The 18209-nt window shown below is 40.8% G+C and overlaps 1 protein-coding gene across 2 annotated transcripts in view; it reads right to left on the bottom strand.

Annotated features, from left to right (window-relative positions):
* The window catches only part of LOC105024376 (double C2-like domain-containing protein alpha), a 77620-nt gene extending 65111 nt beyond the window's left edge, over positions 1–12509 (bottom strand). For both annotated transcript variants that reach the window (XM_010894296.4, XM_010894297.4), the window contains exon 1: positions 11703–12509. The gene's annotated coding sequence lies outside the window, so the exon portion shown is untranslated. The remainder of the gene's footprint in view (positions 1–11702) is intronic.
* Positions 12510–18209: the final 5700 nt, after the last annotated feature.

Here is an 18209-nt window from a genome sequence, read left to right as displayed (position 1 = left end):
CAAACTGAGATTAGGAGCATTCCCTTTAAGAGTGTGCTCCTATTCTCTGCTCATTACCTGTATAAAAGACACCTGGGAGCCAGAAATATTGGCCGTTTTCAAATATGTTTTAATGTCTTCAATACATGTAAATATATTTACATAAATGCCAAAATTATAGTTGGTAATATGAATTTAGCATTTACATCGAACTGCCAATTACAGGGGTGTCACTCATCTCAGCCTCCCTGGGAAAGTCTACTCAAAGGTACTGGAAAGGAGGGTTTGGCATATAGTCGAACCTCAGATTGAAGAGGAACAATGCGCATTCCGTCCTGGTCGTGGAATGACCGACCAGCTCTATACTCTTGCAAGGGTCCTGGAGGAGGCCTGGGAATATGTCCATCCTATCTACATGTGTTTTGTGGATCTGGAGAAGGCATATGACCGGGTCCCCCGGGAGATACTGTGGGAGGTGCTGCGGGAGTATGGGGTGAGGAGGTCCCTTTTGAGGGCTATCCAATCCCTGTACGTCCAAAGTGAGAGCTGTGTTCTGGTTCTCTGTAATAAGTCGGACTCGTTCCAGGTGGGGGTTGACCTCTGCCAGGCCTGCGCTTTGTCACCAATCTTGTTTCTAATGTTCATGGACAGGATATCAAGGTGTAGTCGGGGTGGGGAGGGGTTGCAGTTCGGTGGGCTGGGGATCTCATCGCTGCTTTTTGCGGATGATGTGATCCTGATGGCATCATCAGTCTGTGACCATCAGCACTCAGTGGACCGGTTCGCAGCTGAGTGCGAAGCGGTTGGGATGAGGATTAGCACCTCTAAATCTGAGACCTTGGTTATCAGCAGGAATCCGATGGAGTGTCTCCTCCGGGTAGGGAATGAGGCGTTACCCCAAGTAAAGGAGTTCAAGTATCTTGGGGTCTTGTTCACGAGTGAGGGGGACAATGGAGCGGAAGAATCGGAGCAGCGAAGGCAGTATTGTATTCGCTTTACCGCACCGTTGTGACGAAAAGAGAGCTGAGCCGGAAGGCAAAGCTCTCAATATACTGGTCAATTTTCGTTCCTATCCTCACCTATGGTCATGAAGGCTGGGTCATGACCGAAAGAATAAGATCGCGAGTACAAGCGGATGGGATTTCTCAGAAGGGTGACTGGCTTCTCCTTTAGAGATAGGGTGAGAAGCTCAGTCATCAGTGAGGAACTCGGAGTAGAGCCGCTGCTCCCTTGCATCAAAAAGAGGCAGTTGAGGTGGTTCGGGCATCTGGTAAGGATGCCCCCAGGATGTCTCCCTAGAGAGGTGTTCCAGGCACGTCCAGCTGAGAGGAGACCTCGGGGTAAGCCCAGGACTAGGTGGAGAGATTATATTTCGACACTGGCCTGGGAACGCCTCGGGATCCCCCAGTCAGAGCTGGCAAATGTGGCTTGGGAAAGGGACGTTTGGGGTCCCCTGCTGGAGCTGCTTCCCCCGCGACCCGATATCGGTTAGCGGATTAAGATGAATGAATGAATGATCAAACTGATATATTTCCATATTTGTTTTGTTTCCTGTCATGTGTTTATTATGTTATATAGTCATTTCTTTGAAGTACTTTTACAGAGAGGAATGGCATTCATGACACTGTGTTAAAATGTAGGCATATTGTTGTCATAATGAGATTTTTCTTAAATGTAAGCTTGGAGTACAATGTGGTTCATTATAATGAAACTGAAAAAGGTGCTGCTTGACAGTGACTAAAGTCAAAACCTTGGATTATTTACTAAACATTTAGCATTATATTGTGACACAATGATTCTGTGAATGAAGGTCCTTATTAAATTAAGATTACTGACATAAGCAGTTGTTTCTTTAGTTGCATTTACAATGTATTTAATAGAAATGATGGTAAATACATACTGTACAATTTACAAATCGGCTCCTGTTTGTAAAAGATAAGTCTGTTCACAGTAATTCATGTAATGCAATGAGGCCTAGACTGGTGGTTATGGTGGTTTGTTCACATTTTTCTAACGATAATTACAGTTGTGCTAAAAATGTTGCATACCCTTGGAGAATTGGTAATATATGTACCATTTGTAAATAAAACATGAGTGAGCAGGCAAAACCTGTCTTTTATTTCTTATGGGATTTACATTCAACTGTAGGTGATAACAGAATGGCACAATCATAAAACAAAAATGGCAACAAAGGAAAAAATGAACTGACACCAAAATCTGCATACCCTTACTTCTTAAAACGGTGTATTGCCCCCTTTAGCATCAATGACAGCATGAAGTATTTTGTAATAGTTGTCTATGAGGCCACACATTCTTGCAGGTTGTATAGCTGCCCATTCATCTTGGCAAAATGCCTCCAGGTATTTATTAGTATTTATTACATGAAACACACGTTTAAGATCTCCCCAGAGTGGCTCCATGATACTAAGGTCAGGAGACTGATGACTGCTCCAGAACCTTCACCTTTTTCTGCTGTAACCACTGGAGGGTCAACTTGGCCTCGTGCTTAGGGTCATTGTCGTGCAGTAAAATCCAAGAGCATCTCATGCCCAGCTTTCGTGCAGAAGAATGCAAATTGTCTGCCAGTATTTTCTGATTACATGCTCAGGGATGGAAATTAAATTTTTTGTCCACCGGCCACTGTGGCTGGTGGATTTCAAAATCTACCAGCCACTCAATGTTTTTACCAGCCACTTTCTTGTTTTTAACCAACAATGTGAAGCGTGTTGACGACATACAGAGCAGTACATTATCAGATTTGTCTCGTCGTAAACTAACCAATCGCGGGACTCCCCATTGTCTGCTTTTCTCCATCGTTCTTTAAAAAAAAATGTTTGACTTTTGCCTCTTTGTCCACTGGCTCCTTTTTTTTAATGTGCGCCGCCTCTTAAGTGTATGTAAGAGGATTAGTGCCAAGCAATAATTTAAAAAATCAAACCATCTCGACAATAAAGTCATTATAATGCGAGATTAAACTCGTTATATTTCGAGAAAAAAAGTCGAAATACAATCTTGAGAATAAACTCATTAAATATCGAGAATAAAGTCGTTATATTTCGAGAAAAAAGTCGGAATACAATCTTGAGAATAAACTCATGAAATATTGAGAATAAAAGTCGAAATTAAATGTAGAGAATAACGCATTCGATCAGTATGCATTGCATAGCCTACTGATAGAGGACATGGCAGAGTTGGATCAATTAGTCAAGCTATATTATAGACTTTCTTTCAGTAACAAAGAAATACTATCAACTATTAGCTAATTATGACAGAATTATAATTAGCATACGAATTTAAAAGAGAATTTGCAAGTGGCTAGGTCTTTTTAGAAGAAAAAATCTGTCCAATTTGCGCGATGTACTAGCTTTTGTCCAACATGAATTGACAACCAGTGGACAAATGCAAGGTTATCGCTGGCTTCACCTACACGCGATTCATCGAGGTTTCGTGGTTTCCCAGGATACCATAAGACGGATTATTAAACTTTATTCTTGATATTTAATGAGTTTATTCTCAAGATTGTATTTCAACTTTTTTCTCAAAATGTAACGAGTTTAATCTCGCATTATAATGACTTTAATGTTGAGATGGTTTTATTATTTTTATTATTGCTTGGCACTAATCCTCTTCCGTAAAAGTGTCCGGGTGAAACAGTATGCTATTTTTATTTACCCCCACGGTGGCCGGTAGGTGAAGCGAGTTTACCCGCCACAACACAAAATCACCCGCATTTGGCTGGTGGCGGGTGCTAATTTCCATCCCTGTGCATTCATCTTGCCATCAATTTTCATAAGATTCCCTGTGCCTTTAGAGCTCACACAGCCATGCTTCACAGTGGGGATGGTATTCTGTTCACTATAGGCCTTGTTGACCCCTCTCCAAACATAGTGGTTATGGTTGTGACTATAAAGCTCTATTTTGGTCTCGTCACTCCAAATTACAGTGTGCCAGAAGCTGTGAGGCGTGTCAAGGTGTTGTCGGGCACAATGTAACCGGGCTTTTTTGTGGCATTGATGCAGTAAATGCTTCTTTCTGGCAACTTGACCATGCAGCTAATTTTTGTTCAAGTATTGTCATAATGTTCTCCTTGAAACAACCACACCGTCTTTTTCCAGAGCAGCTTGTATTTCTCCTGAGGTTACCGGTGTGTTTTTCTTTGTAACCCAAACAATTCTTCTGGCAGTTTTTGCTGAAATCTTTCTTGGTGTACCTGACCGTGACTTGGTGTCAAGAGGTCCCATCTTCCACTTAATAAGTGATTGAACAGAACTGACTGGCATTTGCAAGGCTTTGGATATCTTTTTATATTATTTTCCATCTTTATAAAGTTCCATTATCTTGTTACGTAGGTCTTTTGACAGCTCTTTTCTGCTCCCCATAGCTCAGTATCTAGCCTGATCAGTGCATCCATGTGAGAGCTAACAAACTCATTGACTATTTATACACAGACACTAACTGCAAGTTAATAAGCCACAGGTGTGGGAAATTCACCTTAAATTCACCAGTGTGTATCACCTTGTGTGTCTGTAACAAACATTCAAGAGTGTGTAAACTCCAGGGCCATTTGGGTGATTTCTGTTATCATGATGATTTAAAAAGGAGCCAAACAACTATGTGATAATAAATGGCTTCACATGATCACTATCGTTAAATAAAATACATTTATTTTGCATGATCAGTCATATTTTTTAAATCAATGCCAAAATCTGATAATTTCTGCCAGGGTATGCAAACTTATGACTGTACTTCTCTAGATTCTCTGGAAAATAATGTCTTGAAGTTTAATTCCATGATGTGTTGATGTGAAATGCTTCAAATTCTGCATATTCATATATTTCATTATGTTAACACAATATTCAACCTTTAAATACATGACATGCATTGTATTATGATATTGTGGGGAGCGCAAGTTATATATTTCATGAACATATTCGGAGCACATATGTTGAGAAATCCTCTACGTATATGTGCATATATGTTTAACATAAGTTCTCCGTGTGGGGACCAATGCTCAATGATTCGCGAGGACAACAAAGGCTATCCCGTCTGGTCCAAACTGACTGATGGTCTACTGTTGCACAAGTCACAGAAAAGTTGAATGATGGTTATGGGAGAAATGTGTCACAACACACAGTGCATCACACCCTGCTGTGTATGGGGCTGCGTAGCCGCAGACCACTCAGAGTGCCCATGGTGATCCCTGTCCTCTGTTGAAAGTGCCTACAATGGACCTTGGAGCAGTGGAAGAAGGTCGTCTGGTCTGACGAGTCCTGTTTTCTTTTACATCACGTGGTTGGCTGTATACTTGTGCAACGTTTCTCTGGGGAAGTGATGGCACCAGGATGCACTTTGGGAAGGTGACAAGCCTGTGATGCTCTGGGCAATGATCTTCTGGGAAACCTTGGGTCAGGGAATTCATGTGGACGTCAATTTGACAAGGGCCACCTACCTAGACATCATTGCAGACCAGGTACACCCTATTAAGGCAATGGTATTCGATGGCAGAGGCCTCTTTCAGCAGGATAATGCACCTTACCACACTGCACACATTGTTTGGGAATGGTTTGAGGAACATGAGTGTTCAAGTTGCTGCCCTGGCCTTCCCCACATATCAATCTGATTGAGCATCTATAGGATGTGCTAGACCAACAAGTCCGATCCATGGATCCACCTTGCAACTTGAAGGATCTGCTGCTAATGTCTTGGTGCCAGATACCACAAGACATCTTCAGGGGTCTTGTAGAGTGCATGCCTCAGCGGGTTGGGGCTGTTTTAGCAACACATGGAGGACCATTAGCGTATTAGGCAGGTGGTCATAATGTTTTGACTCATCAGTGTGTGTATAATCTCACATCACGTGTAAGCTAATTAAAAATATTGTGAGGGAAAAAAGTATTTCATCCCCTGCTTATTTTGTACGTTTGCCCACTGACAAAGAAATGATCAGTCTATCATTTCAATGGTAGGTTTATTTGAACAGTGAGAGACAGAATAACAACAAAAAAATCCAGAAAAACGCATGTCAAAAATGTTATAACTTGATTTGCATTTTAATGAGTGGAATAAGTATTTGATCCCCTCTCAGTCTGGAGCATTTATGGCTCCCAGGTGTCTTTTATACAGGTAACGAGCAGAGATTAGGAGCACACTCTTAAAGGGAGTGCTCCTAATTTCAGCTTGTTACCTGTATAAAAGACACCTGTCCACAGAAGCAATTGAATCAATCCGATTCCAAACTCTCCACCATGGCCAAGACCAAAGAGCTGTCTAAGAATGTCCGGGACAAGATTGTAGACTGGAATGGGCTACAAGGCTGGAATGGGCTACAAAACCAAAGCCAAGCCGCTTGGTGAGAAGGTAACAACAGTTGGTGCGATTATTTGCAAATGGAAGAAACACAAAAGAACTGTCAATCTCCCCCAGTCTGGGGATCCATGCAAGATCTCACCTCGTGGAGTTACAATGATCATGAGAACGGTGAGGAATCAGCCCAGAACTACAAGGGAGGATCTTGTTAATGATCTCAATGCAGCTGGGACCATAGTCACTTAGAAAATAATTGGTAACACATTACGCCGTGAAGGACTGAAATCTTACAGCGCCCGCAAGGTCCCTCTGCTCAAGAAAGCACATGTACAGGCCTGTCAGAAGTTTGCCAATGAACATCTGAATGATTCAGAGGATAATTGGGTGGAAGTGTTGAGGTCAGATGAGACAAAAATCGAGCTTTTCGGCATCAACTCAACTCGCTGTGTTTGGAGGAGGAGGAATCCTGCCTATGACCCCAAGAACACCATCCCCACCGTCAAACATGGAGGTGGAAATATTATGCTTTGGGGTTGTATTCCTGCTAATGGGACAGGATAACTTCACCACATCAAAGGGACGATGGACGGGGCCAGGTACCGTCAAATCCTGGGTGAGAACCTCCTTCTCTCAGCAAGGGCATTGAAAATGGGTTGTGGATGGGTATTCCAGCATGACAATGACCCAAAACATACTGCCAAGGAAACAAAGGAGTGGCTCAAGAAGAAGCACATTAAGGTCCTGGAGTGGCATATCCAAATTAATAAAAAAGAATGGACACACCCACTCAAGGTTATTTCTTTAGTTTACTGTTTTCCACATTGTATAGTATTAGTGAAGACCTCAAAACTATAAATAGATATGGAATCATGTAGCAACCAAAAAATTGTTAAAGATGTCAAAATACATTTCTTACTGTAGATTCTTTAATGTAGCCACTTTTTGCCTTGATGACAGGTTTGCACACTCTTTGCGTTCTCTCAACCAGCTTCCTGAGGTAATCAACTGGAATACATTTCAGTTAACAGGTTTGCGACTAGGTAGGGTTGGTATACAGAAGACCATTTTCATGTCTCTACTGTAGTAGTCCATATGATGGCAAGAGCAGCTAAAATAAGCAGAGAAACAAGAGTCTATCATTATTTTAAGACCTTAAGGTCAGTCAATCCAAAGAAATTCAAGAACTTTTCTTCAAGGGTAGTCTCAAAAACCAGCAACCACTATGATGAAACTGTCTCTCATCATGAATGCCACAGTGTAGGAAGACTCAACGTTACCCCTGCTGCAGATAATAAGTTCATAAGAGTTACCAGCCTCAGAAATCGGAAAACCCAATGAAATGCTTCACACATCTCAATATCAACTGTTCAGATGTGACCGTGTGAATCAGGTCCTCATTATTGAATTGCTGCAAAGAATCCACTGCTTAGTGGGTCTCTTATTTGTTTGTCCAAAAACCCAACTATCAAAGTACTCTTCTGTGCAAGCTTTTTGGGTCAGGATGGACAAAAACTTTGCTGGTTACAACCTTCAGTAGCAACGTTATAGTAAGCCAAAAATAAAACTGTTTACTGTTACATTGCGACTATTTCTGGTGGATTTTTGAATTATGCATTAGGATTTGTTCCGGTTAGACCAAAACATCTCTGGCTACACGATTCTCTTGTCTTTTCACTTGACGAAAAAGTAAGTTATCGTCACCTATATTTATAGTAATTATATCATGTTATTCACGAATAAATGAGTTTTTGTGCCATGAAATGAAATAGTTTTGTCAGTGTTAAATTCATCTTCAGTCTCACTAGCAATTGCCCAATTCTTATGACTATTCAAAGTACTAAGTTATTAAAGACTAGTGACAAAATGATCTAACGTCGAGAAGCTCTACCGACACACAGCGAATATAAAACTCTGTGGCGTAGTGGTTAAAAACATGGCCTCTCATGTGGGAGACCCAGGTTTGAATCCAGTGAGGGTATCAACATTCATCCCTTCTAAATGTGGGTTGGCTGATTTAGGCTTTCCAGGTTCCTTTTCTGGTTACAAATAAACACTTGTTTACCCAAATAAATGGCTTTAGTTCAACTTTCAGGTGCTTAAGACCTTTTCACAGTGCTGTAGGTATGAATTAAAATGTCATACTGTAAATTACATAGCTAGCTATTGTAATCATACACGGAACAAAATTATAAACGCAACACTTTTGTGTTTGTCCCCATTTATCATGAGCTGAACTCAAAGATCCAAGACTTTCTCTATGTACATAAAAGGCCTATTTCTCTTAAATATTGTTCACAAATCTGTCTAAATCTGTGTTAGTGAGCACCTCTCCTTTGCCGAGATAATCCATCCACCTCACAGGTGTGGCATATCAAGATGCTGATTAGACAGCATGATTATTGCACAGGTGTGCCTTAGGCTGGCCATAAGAAAAGGCCACTCTAAAATGTGCAGTTTCACTGTATTGGGGGGGTACTGATGTGAACACCATTTGCCTCACACAGTGCAACACATCTCCTTCGCATAGAGTTGATCAGGTTGTTGATTGTGGCCTGTGGAATGTTGGTCCACTCCTCTCCAATGCCTGTGTGAAGTTGCTGGATATTGGCAGGACCTGGAACACGCTATCGGGGACGCAGATCCAGAAAATTCCAAACATGCTCAATCGGTGACATGTCCAGTGGGTTTGCTGGCCATGCAAGAACTGGGATGTTTTCAGCTTCCAGGAATTGTGTACAGATCCTTGCAACATGGAGCTGTGCATTATCATGTTGCAGCATGAGGTGTTGGTCGTGGATGAATGGCACAACAATGGCCCTCAGGATCTCGTCACGGTATCTGTGCATTCAAAATGCCATCAATAAATTGCACCTGTGTTCGTTGTCCATAACACACACCTGCTCATACCATAACCCCATCGCCACCATGGACCACTCTATCCACAACGTTGACATCAGCAACACAAGCTGTCTGCCATCTGCCCTGTACAATGAAAACCGGGATTCATCCGTGAAAAGAACACCTCTCCAAAGTGCCAGACACCATCGAATGTGAGCATTTGCCCACTTAAGTCGGTTACGACGACGAACTGCAGTCAGGTCGAGACCCCGATGAGGACGATGAGCCTGCAGATGAGCTTCCCTGAGACGGTTTCTGACAGTTTGTGTAGAAATTCTTTGGTTCTGCAAATCGATTGTTGCGGCAGCTGTCCGGGTGGCTGGTCTCAGATGATCTTGGAGGTGAAGATGCTGGATGTGGAGGTCCTGGGCTGGTGTGGTTACACGTGATCTGCGGTTGTGAGGCCGGTTGGATGTACTGCCAAATTCTCTGAAACCCCTTTGGAGACAGCTTATGGTAGAGAAATTAATATTAAATTCATGGGCAACAGCTCTGGTGGACATTCCTGCAGTCAGCATGCCAATTGTACGCTCCCTCAAAACCTGCAACATCTGTGGCATTGTGCTGTGTGATGGAACTGCACATTTTAGAGTGGCCTTTTAGTATAGCCAGCCTAAGGCACACCTGTGCAATAATCATGCTGTCTAATCAGCATCTTGATATGCCACACCTGTGAGGTGGATGGATTATCTCGGCAAATGAGAAGAGCTCACTAACACAGATTTGGACAGTTTTGTGAACAATATTTGAGCTAAATAAGCCTTTTTGTACATAGAGAAAGTCTTAGATCTTTGAGTTCAGCTCATGATAAATGGAGTAAAAACAAAAGTGTTGCGTTTATAATTTTGTTGAGTGTATATTACAGATTATTTTGGTATTAATTACATTCTCATATTAGAGATAACATAGATAAGCATTTAATCTTATTAAAGGTTACATAGGAATGTAAATTAGTTTTAATTATTTTTTTAATTAGAGATAAAATATGCATGGTATTTAATATTTTTTATCGTTTGACAAATGCTATTTAAATGGAATAATTTACTGATATTAGTAATAGTATTATTACTGTCATTGTTGATGTCATACAGCCCCAAGTGAAAAACTTTTTTTTTTCACTTGATTTTCAGCACCAAGCTGGAGTAAACAGGGCTTGATCTACGCTAGCAGACAGGAAGATCTCGGCAAAACATCTGAGCAACCCCCCACACACACTCCCACCCAATCTCACCCTTCTTCAGTTAGCTCTTTCACTTTGAATTAGACTCATGTTCTTATGCCGGTCGCTCCCCCTACTTTCCTCTTCTTAGCTTCCCTCTAGTTCTCTGTCTTTACACTGTCAATCCATCAACCCCTCCTAGTCATGTATCTTCCCCTCTTTATCTCGTTCTCATTAACTCTGTCAGCCCTTCCACAGTTTCTTGTTGTGATGCTCTTTTTTCATCTACTACGTACAACCCAAACACGCCCTAGGGTGGTCTCATTCCACCTGAAAATAATATAGTTGAGACAGAAAGTGTTAAGCAGTGTACTTGACTCATTAGAACTTAATAGTTGGCATGTCACTCAGCCTCCAAGTAACCTAGTGAGCCATTATAGCATCATTTCCAGAGAGCCAAAGACGAACAGACCTGGGTGGGAAATACTGTGCATCTGTGTCCATGCTAGCAATCGGACAGATATAGAGATAACTTTGAGAAGAGTGTTTTTGTTATGGATTTTAGTGTGTATGTGTATATATATATATATATATATATATATATATATATATATATATATATATATATATATATATATATGCAATTAGGAGGAGGTAAGCTTGTAATACAAGATTGGAGACTTTGTGTGTGTGTGTGTGTGTGTGTGTGTGTGTGTTTGTGTGTGGGCCTATACTGGTTAAATACATTTAACCAGGTTGAATAATATAAATAAAACATGCATGCGTGTGTCTGTGTGCTGATTTGTATTTGAATAAGGATTGGAGGTGGGATGGATTTTATGGGAGTAAGCAAAAAAATACCTTTTACATATTGTCTGTGTTTGTTAGTATGAGGGTGAGATAAACCATAGTGTTTAGGTGTGTGTGTGTTTTGAACTAGAATGATAAATAAATCAACACTAAGGTGGGTGGGGAAGGATGTTGTGTGTGTTTGTGGGTGCCACCCTGCAAATTGGCTATGTGTTGATTTCCCTGCATTTGTATCTCAATGTAAAACAGGTGACAAGCCTTGACAGTAAATGTCATATGAAGTGACTGGGGACATACTGAAGGTAACAGTGAAAAGATACTGACCGCACAAGCCTCTAATATCTCCATTAGCCCATAATGATGGTGAGAAAACTCTGAGTTGAGAGGATGTGACAGACACACACACACACACACAGAATGAACAGTAACACAGAGAAAGGACAGAAACATCTGCACAGAATAAACAAAATATGTATCTTCTTTAACTGAAACAAAAAAAGACTGTGACTAGACGGGAGCACTATATCCGTGAAGAGAAGTCGGGACTTACCTAAGAAATAGTTTGAAACTCCAGATAGAAAAAAAGAAAAAATATGCGAGGAAATTCCGGTGAAGAAAGATTTTGGACTAACAGGTGGCTAGGATAAGAGGGAATGAATTCGGAGAGAGAGAAGGAGAGAGAGAAGGAGAGAGAGATGGAGAGAGAGGGAGCGTGAAAGAAGGAGAGTGTCACGGGGAGATGGAGCTAGAGCTCTGGTGATATCATAAAAAATCTAGCGCATGAATAGTTAAAGTTGACAGAAAAATGGAGCGTGGGGAGAGGGGGCAGAGAAAAGGCTGGGTAGAAGAGGAAGACGATAGAGGGAGTCAAAGAGAAGGAAAATTAAATTAAAAGAGAGTAATTCCTTGACAAGCTGTTCAGCGTGTGGTTGACTATCTCTGTCTTCACTATCCATCTATCTATCTATATTTCTATCTATCTACCTATCTATCTGTCTATCTATCTATCTATCTATATTTGTCTCTCTCCTCCCTCTCGCCTTCTCTTCTTTTTTTCCACACACTCGCTGTTGTTCCTTCAGTCCGCTGTTGCAGTTGTCCAGGGCCGCCAGAAAAAAATCTTCTTCCTCCCTTTATCGGTCTTTTCTGATGTGTTCCCTTTCGAAGCCAGTCCATGCAGACTGTGTCTGTATCTGTCTATCTCCCCTCTTTATCGCTCTCTCCCCTCTTTATCGCTCTCTCCCCTTTATATTGCTTCCAGCCTGTCCGTCCCTCCTCTCCTCTCAGTCTCTCTTCTCTCCCTCTCCTAGCATTTCTGCTCAAGTCTGTCTTCCTCTACCCCTCTCAGTATCTCTCCTTGTACTTTCTCCCCTTCTTTCTCTCTCCCCCAGTCTTTCTCTCTCTGCCTCCTTTTCTATCCCCTTTGTCTCTCCCTCCTCCCTCTCTGTTTTATCTTTCTCCCTTCCCCATCTGTTCTTCGTCCATGCTCTCTGTCCTCTCTGTGTCTCTATTTCTACCCTTTAATCCATCGCTGTCCACTCTGTGTTTCTATTTCTACCCTTCAATCTATCTCTGTCCTCTCTGTGTCTCTATTTCTACCCTTCCATTTATCTCTGTCCTCTCTGTGTCTCTATTTCTACCCTTCCATTTATCTCTGTCCTCTCTGTGTTTCTAATTCTACCCTTCAATCTATCTCTGTCCCCTCTGTGTTTCTATTTCTACCCTTCAATCTATCTCTGTCCTCTCTGTGTTTCTATTTCTACCCTTCCATCTATCTCTGTCACTCTCTGTGTCTCTATTTCTACCCTTCAATCTATCTCTGTCCTCTCTGTGTTTCTATTTATACCCTTCCATCTATCTCTGTCACTCTCTGTGTCTCTATTTCTACCCTTCCATCTATCTCTGTCCTCTCTGTGTCTCTATTTCTACCCTTCCATCTATCTCTGTCACTCTCTGTGTCTCTATTTCTACCCTTCCATCTATCTCTGTCCTCTCTGTGTCTCTATTTCTAACCCTTCCATCTATCTCTGTCACTCTCTCCCCTCCATATATCTCATTCTCTCTTCTTCAGTATCTCTCTGTACTCGTCTCTCACCTCTCTCAACCTTTCTCTGTATCCCCTAATTCTTTCTCCCTATTTCACACACTCACACTTTCTCTTTCTCTCTCTCTCTCTCTCTCTCTCTCTCTCACTCTCCGTATAATTAAACTGTAATGGTACTTGAGGCAGAGACATAGACAAACATGCTATTTCCGCTTCGCTCATCTTGGTGAAGGGTAATAATTGCTGTTGTTTACTCTGGTCTTTCTGTTGTCACCCATTGCTCCCTCCCTTCTCGCTGTCCCCTCCCTCTCCATCTCTCTGTCTGTTCTTCCCTCCCTCCAAACTTTCCTGTTCCACTTCCCTCCAGGTCTCGCTTGACCCAGTCCTTGGTCCCAACTCTCTGAGCCTTCATCCACAGAACAACACAAAGGATGTCAAAGTAACACAGGGGTATGGCCACTTTTCCGGAGTAACTGGCATATAGTCAATCTGTTCTAGTCTTTCTATATAGCAGCCCTCTCAAACGTTACATTTATGAATTCACACTCACTATATCTCTGAGACAAGCACACATACACAAAAGGAAAAACACACACAACACGTGTATGCAAACAGCATATTCAGAACATAAAACATGTAATTTCTATAATCTGATGAAAAAGTGTTCAATAATTTTGTCATCTTTCTCTAATCATCTAATATAGCCACTTTTCTGCAATGGTGTCATTCAATAGACACCTTTATCCAGAGCAATATAGACAAGCAATTAAGGTACAGGTTCTTGCTCAAGGGCACAACTACAGGATTCTCACATTGTTGTTTCGAGGAATTTGCACCAGACTTTAACAACAAGGCTACCTGCATTCACACTTGTATTATACACACACCTGAAGGATTATTAGGAACACCATACTAATACTGCGTTTGACCCCCTTTCGCCTTCAGAACTGCCTTAATTCTACGTGGCATTGATTCAACAAGGTGCTGAAAGCATTCTTTAGAAATGTTGCAGTTGATGGAGATTTGTGGGATGCACATCCAGGGCACGAAGCTCCCGTTCCACCACATCCCAAAGATGCTCTATTGGGTTGAGATCTGGTGACTGTGGGGGCCATTTCAGTACAGTGAACTCATTGTCATGTTCAAGAAACCAATTTGAAATGATTCAAGCTTTGTGACATGGTGCATTATCCTGCTGGAAGTAGCCATCAGAGGATGGGTACATGGTGGTCATAAAGGGATGGACATGGTCAGAAACAATGCTCAGGTAGGCCGTGGCATTTAAACAATGCCCAATTGGCACTAAGGGGCCTAAAGTGTGCCAAGAAAACATCCCCCACACCATTACACCACCACCACCAGCCTGCACAGTGGTAACAAGGCATGATGGATCCATGTTCTCATTCTGTTTACGCAAAATTCTAACTCTACCATCTGAATGTCTCAACAGAAATCGAGACTCATCAGACCAGGCAACATTCTTCCAGTCTACAACTGTCCAATTTTGGTGAGCTTGTGCAAATTGTAGCCTCTTTTTCCTATTTGTAGTGGAGATGAGTGGTACCCGGTGGGGTCTTCTGCTGTTGTAGCCCATCCGCCTCAAGGTTGTGCGTGTTGTGGCTTCACAAATACTTTGCTGCATACCTCGGTTGTAACGAGTGGTTATTTCAGTCAAAGTTGCTCTTCTATCAGCTTGAATCAGTCGGCCCATTCTCCTCTGACCTCTAGCATCAACAAGGCATTTTCGCCCACAGGACTGCCGCATACTGGATGTTTTTCCCTTTTCACACCATTCTTTGTAAACCCTAGAAATGGTTGTGCGTGAAAATCCCAGTTACTGAGCAGATTGTGAAATACTCAGACCGGCCTGACAACCAACAACCATGCCACGCTCAAAATTGCTTAAATCACCTTTCTTTCCCATTCTGACATTCAGTTTGGAGTTCAGGAGATTGTCTTGACCAGGACAACACCCCTAAATGTATTGAAGCAACTGCCATGTGGCGTTCCCAGGCCAGTGTCGAAATATAATCTCTCCACCTAGTCCTGGGCCTATCCTGAGGTCTATCCTGAGCAGGACGTGCCTGGAACACCTCCCTAGGGAGACGTCCTGGGGGCATCCTTACCAGATGCCCGAACCACCTCAACTGGCTCCTTTTGATGCAAAAGAGCAGCGGCTCAACTCCGAGTTCCTCGCGGATGATTGAGCTTCTCACCCTATCTCTCAGCCAGCCACCCTTCTGAGAAAACCCATTTCAGCCGCTTGCACTCGCAATCTAGTTCTTTCGGTCATGTTAATGTATTTCCTACAACTGAAAATAAGTACATATGAATCATTATACTGTCTAAAATACATATCATATAATACATTTCCCTTAAAGGTCTTTATATATGGCACTTCTATTACATTTCTTGGAAACTGACACTTATTTATGTTTTTAAACATCCAACATCTCATAGAGAGGACAAAAAACTTTTTTTAAACTGTAAGAAGTGTTTGTACACATTACTTAAGTTATTAAAGTAATTTTTATGACTCAACTTTACAGTTGCAATGAAAATGTATGTTTTTATGTACATTTGCTGGTTGTACCCACCTGACCATGACTGGTTACGCCACCTGTCTGGTTGGGCCATGGCTCAATAACAATTGATTATCACCAAAAAAGTTCAAGCATTTTATAATGGTTTATTTTAAAGAATGGAACAATTTATTCTGCAAATAATTTAATGTCAAATTATATATCGTTCTCAAATATCATTCTAAATCATTGTTTTAATGAAACACTAAAGGCTGTAACTAATGTTTTACTGAACACATCTTTGAACATATTTTTGCTACTTCAAATGTATGAGTTCATAATACTGAACATAACTTCACTGTATTTACTATCAAACATTCAAGTATTGCTCAGGTTCACAATTATATGCTGGGTTTATTTTTTAAGTCGTGCTGATTTCTCTTTGCTTGATAATGGCATCCAAACAAATGTATTAAAATATTTTAGATAATACAATATCATACAGAAAGATGTATACTGACATTAAAATGCAATTAATGTATTCATAAATATCAATTAACATTACTTTTTTCAGTTGGCCTAACTGTAAATCTGGTTGCACCATTTTACTTTTGGTTGCACCACCTGACATTTTAAATTTTATAAAAGGCATTAACATGGACACCTATATTCACTTTTAGCCTTGAAGTAAAGTGTATACATACATTTATTAAATAAAACTGAAATCGCTATGAAGAAAAACATTGTTCATAGTTTACCAGGGGTCATACCACCTGATATGGTAACTTGACCCAACCTCAGCATGGCTCAGACTTTTTAAATAATCAAACATTTGTTAGAGAATTGCTAACCTTGTACCTGCAGCATAGGGGTCGTTTGGGGTGCTCTTACCTGATTCCATATCCTCTTCATGGTTTTGTTAAAGTGATATTACATTAAAATGCTTTTTTTGTTGGTTGCGCTATTTGACGTTTGGAGGAATGCATTTTTCGGTCTAACGTTTTTGAAAAATTATGCATCTAACACAGCACTGTTTCACAAGTTTTAATAATTTGTAAGCAATTTAACATAAAAATATGCCAAACTCTTTATATATGAATTTTATTGAGTAATAAAATTTTTACTACAATTTTGTTCTCTGCGTCTATGGTTCAGACGGTTGCACCACCTGACATTTTGGGGCTTTGAAAAAAAAAAAATCTAATCATTTATTATATTTAAATAAAATAAATTGATACCATAGAATAATGTATTTCTTAAAAAAAGGTAATATTTAAAACAATGGCTTTGGACATAAAAAATGCACGTCATGTCATTGACCCATATACTGTATATGTGCGTACATGTATATACAGCCCTGGAAAAAATTAAGAAACCACTGCACCTTTTTCATTCCTTTCCAGAAATGTTGAAAAGGAAAGTTTTGAGTGAGGTTAGCACCGACTCTTCAGGGCTAGCCGCAGAAACACGGTGAAAAGATAACCAGTGTGAAACGGGGTCAAGAACAAAAACATAGAATGTTTATTGTCCAATCACAAAACCGGCATTTTCACTTAATTTGGTCCTTTCACTCTGCAGCGTTTTGTCTTTTCATTATACTTGCTAAATCTTAGTGAAGTAGTTATTTCAGCTTGCTTTGGACATGAATCTAGCAATTTTGTCGAAAAAATAAAGGTTGACTAGTCACATTCTCTGCCTCATGTTCTTATTTTCACGTTGCCGCTTTTCTCTTTCTTTGTGTAGTTCTAACATACAGTGGGAAGAACAAGTATTTGATACACTGCCAATTAATTAGCATTTTATTGCATGACATAAGTATTTGATACATCAGAAAAGCGGAACTTAATATTTTGTACAGAAACCTTTGTTTGCAATTACAGAGATCATACGTTTTCTGTAGATCTTTACCAGGTTTGCACACACTGCAGCAGGGATTTTGGCCCACTCCTCCATACAGATCTTCTCCAGATCCTTCAGGTTTCAGGGCTGTCGCTGGGCAATACAGACTTTCAGCTCCATCCACAGATTTTCTATTGGTTTCAGGTCTGGATACTTGTTAGGCCACTCCAGGACCTTGACATGCAATGGGTCGTTGTCATGCTGGAAGACTTTATAAAAACATCTAAAATAATAAATAAAAAGAGAGAAGAATTGCCAAAATTCTTGTATGATTGTATGAGTGTGAAAATAGAGATGTCTCCCTCATGAACTAAAACTTTTTTTTGTGTGTGTTATCATCTGTTTTGAGTACAAGTGACAGGTGAACGGATACCTGCTGGATCCACTGATCGGACCAGTAAAGATAATTGTGGATAAGTGGGGCACGGATGTCTCAGGACAAGTGGTATTGTGGCACAAAGTATCTGATTTTCCATTAAAGGGAACATTTAGTTTTAAAAAAAAGTTAAAAGAATGTAGCAGGAAGTTTTTGAAAAGAGTAGGAAAGGAAAGAAAGATAAAGTAAAGTGTCCCACTTACTATGGTAAGTGGG

This window comes from Esox lucius, chromosome 5 (genome assembly GCF_011004845.1).
Source record: "Esox lucius isolate fEsoLuc1 chromosome 5, fEsoLuc1.pri, whole genome shotgun sequence".
Lineage (NCBI taxonomy): Eukaryota > Metazoa > Chordata > Actinopteri > Esociformes > Esocidae > Esox > Esox lucius.
Note: the sequence above shows the minus strand (reverse complement) of the source record. Positions and strands in the feature narration are given on the sequence as shown.